Raw genomic sequence first — 6,000 nt, 5'->3', positions numbered from 1 at the left:
CTTGTCCTGTGTCATGGAATTACCCAATGCTATAAGTTAAATGTCATTTCACTAACACCGCAGTATTTAACAGGCCACACTCACTTGTATTGTATGGATGATTCTGGCCTGGGTTTGTTCCACATTGACGGGAAGAACAGCAGCAGCAACCATGGCTGTAACCGTGGTGAGTGGTGTTAGTGGTGAATATAATAGAAATAGACATGTTAGGAGGAGGTGCAGTTTGCGTTTGTGGAGTGCCATTGTGATTTGCAGAACCGAAATAACAGAAAAGTAACTGAAATTATTATATTATAACTGAAAACAAGATGAAGAAGAAGAAAACAAAGCAAATGGAATCCATTAAGTTGCTGGCAGTGTTGACCTGAGTTTTGGTTCTATACGAATTGATTTTTCGATGAAGCAGAGGACTTTGGTGTGTCTTGTTGTTTGGGTATAGAGTGGAATATGAGAGGGAGGAAGAAAATTTTGGATTAGTTAACAAATGACATTAATCAAAATGCACTAAAGAGTAAGATGAGCCTATTAAATTTACACATTCTATTTCAAGGAGGGTTATGACATTAAATTTTTTATTTGCTGTCAAATTATTGATTCATTGCTATTTCCGGTCCATTTCCATTTTAGTCATCAATACTAGCAGAATTACACGTGCCCTACACGGGTGACTTTTGTTATTTACAATTTAAATTTCGTGTAACGTTATGTTTTGTATTTTTTAAGTAAATATATTTTAACAATTGTTTCAATTATATGTTCTTAATAATGATAATTGTGTATTAATTTACCATAATTTTTTACTTATAATTTTTTAATTATTTAAATATGAAAAAAAATTAAAATTTTAAATTATAAGACTTAAATTCACTCAAATTTTTTTATATACATTAAATCAGTATTTTTAATTTTTTAATACATGTTTAATGATTAATATTTGATTGATTATTTTTCATATCAATGTTTCTATTTATAATAACAGTAACAATAATAATAATAATAATATATATGTTGATTCAAAATGTTAATTTCGAAGAGAAATCAATATGTAACAACAAAATAAAACCCCACTAATAATAAAACTCAAATCAAATCATAGGAAAAAATCATCAGATTAATTAAACCAAAATAATAGATAATTTACGAAAATTATTTAGATTCAAAGGCTTGTCTTATTTTTGAATAAAGTCTCACGTGACTATTACTTTTAAGTTTGAACTCGTACCATTTTTTTGTCTTTGACTCTTCGATCATACTTTTGGTAACCACCGCCTACCAGGGACGACGGAGGGAAAATTCATTTTATCAATCCAAGCAAATAAATTGAAGGATTTTTGTCTTTCTCCTTCATGAATTAAAAAAGGGGGTGAAACAATATATAATGGTAAATCGAAATGTATCGGGTTAGTTTTCAGTTCCCATGTTCAAAATCGAATCGATCCAAACCAAATCGAAAGTATTTATTTATTCAAATATTGTATTGTATAGACTTATCCAACAATATACTCGTATACATTAAAATGATGAAATATTTAATCCACCATATAGATGAATGATAATATTGTGACATATAACTTACTTGCCACCACCAGCACTCTCCACAATTGCCACTACAACCTGTATCGATGTCATTGTTATCACCATCGTTGTTTCTCCACCACCTCCACCACCACATGAACCACCGCCAACTTCACTCCCATAATCACCACCATCCATTGCTATCGCCAGCACCCTGCAACACTGCCACCGCCACCACCACAACCAAGTCCACCACCACACTCTCCACCTCCTCTACCCTCTACTACTATCATTATCACCATCACTTCCCTTCAGCACTGCCACATCACTGCTTTCACTACCGCTCTTATATTATATTGTTACTGCCATGAGCACAACCAACTCCCTAACCACCTTTTACCATGGAATATGCCATTCAAATTAAAAAAACATTATTTATACTTTTCTTTTTGAAAAAAATATATATCTTTTTTTTTAAGTTAGAAGTGATATTTTGTTATTATTAGTTTTTAAGGGTATTAATAGTTATAAGGTTAAGAATATCAAATATATACAAAATAAGAAGTGAATAGCTTATTAATAATTTATTCTTAAAAGAGAATAAAAATTATTAGTTTTTTATTTTAGTATTTTTGAGAAATATATTTTATTTTTTTCATTAGCTTTCTTAAAAGTAATATATTTTTTTAAATAGTTAAAAAATTTAATTCTGCTTTCAATTTTTAACATGGTTCTAATGATCAAGGTTTGATATATTTTTTGTAAAACTCTTGTCTTAGGTAGCCTAGCCACTTAATAAAAATACAATAACTAAAAGCTACTAATGAAGAAACGATGGTGTGAAAAATTTAACTAATTTTCCATATCATGTTTTAGGCTTTTACACTTCTTTTTTTCTACAGCATTCTACACTTTTGTATACTGTAGCTTTCCACAATCTTGATGATTGCTTTTCAATGTCTCCAGGAACAATACGCATCACCTATACATCAACCCAATTTGGAACACCTGAATTTGCATCTTAAAAAATATCATCTCATCTTACTATATGATTAAGAGATTGAAGAAATATAAAACCATCAAATCAAATTTTAGCATGAAAGATGTCTCTTTTTTGTTTTCTTATTTATATTTTCAATTGACCAACAAAATAAATTTGGGATATCAAATAAGACAGAGACAAAAGGCAACTTAAATACAAAAGAGACTACATTACACACAACTGAAAAATTTAACTATAGAGTTTACCTTCATGATGATAACAGAAAATAAGAAACGCGAGATGCAAGTCTACACAACACTGGAAAACCAATATTAAAGAAAATTTTAAAAAATAAAATAAAAGAGTCAACATTTCATCTTTGCATGGTGAAGATTCATATTCATCGCGAGAAAAAGAAAAACCTCGAAGATTTGAAGGAGATTGTAGTCTTAGGGTAAAACATCTAATAAATGAGAGGAAACCTTGATCTGATAATGAGTGAAAGAAATGGAGAAATGAATGATTAAAGGGAAAAGTAAAAAAGAAGAAGAAAAAGAGAGACACACCTTAAGGGGAAACGTTCCTGTCATATGAGAGAAACATACCTTATATATTGATAATTATAAAGATTTACTTATATTTCAAGCATTCATTTCAAATTTGAAATTCACTAAATATATTAATTATATGGGTATAATACAATATGATCGTAATTGTTGTCTGATTATCATAATTGCATAATTTTAGAATTTTATTTATTTAGGGGCTAGGCCGCTCACTGTAACAAAAAAAATATTTTTATTTATTTATAAAATTAATTAATATTTGTGAAATTAAAATTAAGAATTGCTTAATTTATATCCTTCCTTTTATAGTGTTTAAATTGATTTTAAATCATTTCATAATTTTTGAAATTATTGGAGGGAACCCCAATTTTAATTTCGAATTTAAAATTTAAATGTTTCAATACCCTAAATATTTAAAATACAAATTACTTAAGTTATGTCATAATTTTTTTAATTTGAAAAAAAAATCAAAGATTAGATATTTTTATCATTAATCATTAATCTCGAGTTTCATATGTTTTTATGAAATAGTTTGAGGAATTTTTTGAATTAAAAAAATTCAATATTATTGGAACCGGGAAACTAATTTCTAAATTTTTATTTTGACATTTTAAATTAAATAGTATTAGTGATTAATGGCAGGTTGGCTAGGTTCCTTTGTGTTCAGGACTTTCCATAATCGTAGCACTCTGGTAACAATCTTCCAAGCTTTATTGGTCGCAACTCTAATTTTTTTTTTTTTTTTCATTATGGCATTGGTGATTACAAGATGAAGGCTTTCAGGAGTTATACTCATATGCTATAGTATATATTGAAGGGTTCTTTGAGGTTACAGCATGGTGATCCATCGAATTTTGCAGTGGGATTTGCAGTGGGATCTGAATTGGATGCAAGGCTTGGCCGCTGGGTCGGGGAGGGTTATTAGAATTCTTTGTAAACTTCCTTGAAATATCATCTTGACTTTTCAAAATTGGTACTCTTTTTCCTTGCTAGGTTTTCCCAAGGGGGTTTTACCCTAGTAAGGTTTTAATGAGACTTGTTTTGTTAAGTCTATTTTCAAGGAGTATTAGGTGGGGTAGTTTCGTCATCTTTAAGGTCTTTGTTTTTTTCTAATTGGTAGTATCTTTTATCTTTTTCTTTCTTTTTGTATTGGGTTGAAGTACCCCTTGTACTTCTATTCAATATAATTCTTATTGCCTATCAAAAAAAAATCAAGATGATTCCACGTTAAAAAAAAATTGAAGAGTATCAATCAAATTAAGCATTAATGTTTGTTTAAAATAGGAAAAAAATCAAATTTAGGTAGTGATTGGTGAAGCTTAATAATGATTATGGAGAAACTTAATAATGGTTGTTTAAAATAGAAAAATATTTGAAATTCGAATGACTTTTTTAATATAGTTGTATTTTTAAATAAAATAAAAAACGAAATTTTAATGTCAATATATTTCTTCACTAATATATGTGTTTTTTTAATTATTTAATTATTATTTTAATATATATTTTTCGGTAATATTTGTAAAAACAAATACACATAAAATAAAATAAAATAAATATAATTTTGCATTATTTATTTATAATTTTAAAACATTATGTAATTATTATTTCAAAAGCATTGTTGTAGTAATTTTGTATAAAAAAAATCTGGGTTTCAATCATTTTTTTTGTTAATATCTTTTTTTACATAATAAAAAAATCCATTTATTATGCACAATTTTTTCCGGATTATTTAATTTAATGAGTGTTTGGAATCTTTTTTGCAATGGTTTAAAAAATATGATTATAAAAGAAAACAGAAAATTAAAATTGTAATTAAATTAGACCACAATAATTAAGGTGAGTTATGACTCATGATAGTATGTTGTGACAAAAATGTAGATATGATTTTTTTTCTTGGAGGGAAAATGGATGACTTAGAGGGTGCCATGTGTCATAGGTTTTCTAGAAGAAAACCTTATTTTCATATATATATATATATATATAGATAATATAAGTAACTTTAATATGATTTGATTGCTTCAATTCTTTTCCTTTTAGTTAATTATCTCTCTTCATCTCTTGTGATGTACCAAACCAACAAATCATCTTATATAATCATATTTAAGTGTGACTCTTATACATCAATATACATAGAATAATTCTTCCTTCATTAAAAAATAATAATAATAGTTCTTCCTTACAAATTAATCAAAAAAATTATATAAGAATTTCAACTCCACCTCTACACTTAAGCTCTAAATACCTTAAAATTCAAAATATGAATTAAAACTCTTCCAATTTACAACCTACAACTAACATATAGTATTTTTGTAATTATTTTGCTTAACAACAACTCTTGAAACTATTACCCATGCACTTTTTTTTTTGTTACAATGGGAAATTACTCATGCACCTTTGTGTGTGCATGAGTATTGCCTGGTGTACAATATTTTTACTGTCTTAATGCATTATAAGCAAAAGCAATTCTAATTAAGTATTCAAGTTAAGAACATTTACATTATGATAAGCAAACTTGTTGATAGTTACATAAATTATTCATTTAAAATTTAAATATCTTTCCATTATTTCATACACAAACCCTCACTTTCCCCTGAAATTACATAAACTATTTTAATAGCAAAGTTACTCTAAAATTAATGTATAAAATACACTAAGTTAATCAAAAAAAAAAAAATTGAACATCAAAATACATTACTTTTAATTTGATTCTAGTAATATAAAATACACTCATGAATTTAAATAAACAAGACATTCAACTCTCTAAACTTGGAATTTTCTAAAAAAATAAGTTAAAAACTATCAAAAATCCCTACAAAGGAAATTGAGAACAAACTAATCAAAATGGATTGTTTTTTTTTATAGGTAAATGTTAGTTGTTAGAAATGTTAGTAAATTAATTTCTCCTCCGGGTTCGAACCCGAGACCCTTCACCCCACC

Source organism: Lotus japonicus, chromosome 4 (assembly GCF_012489685.1).
Source record: "Lotus japonicus ecotype B-129 chromosome 4, LjGifu_v1.2".
NCBI lineage: Eukaryota > Viridiplantae > Streptophyta > Magnoliopsida > Fabales > Fabaceae > Lotus > Lotus japonicus.
Note: the sequence above shows the minus strand (reverse complement) of the source record.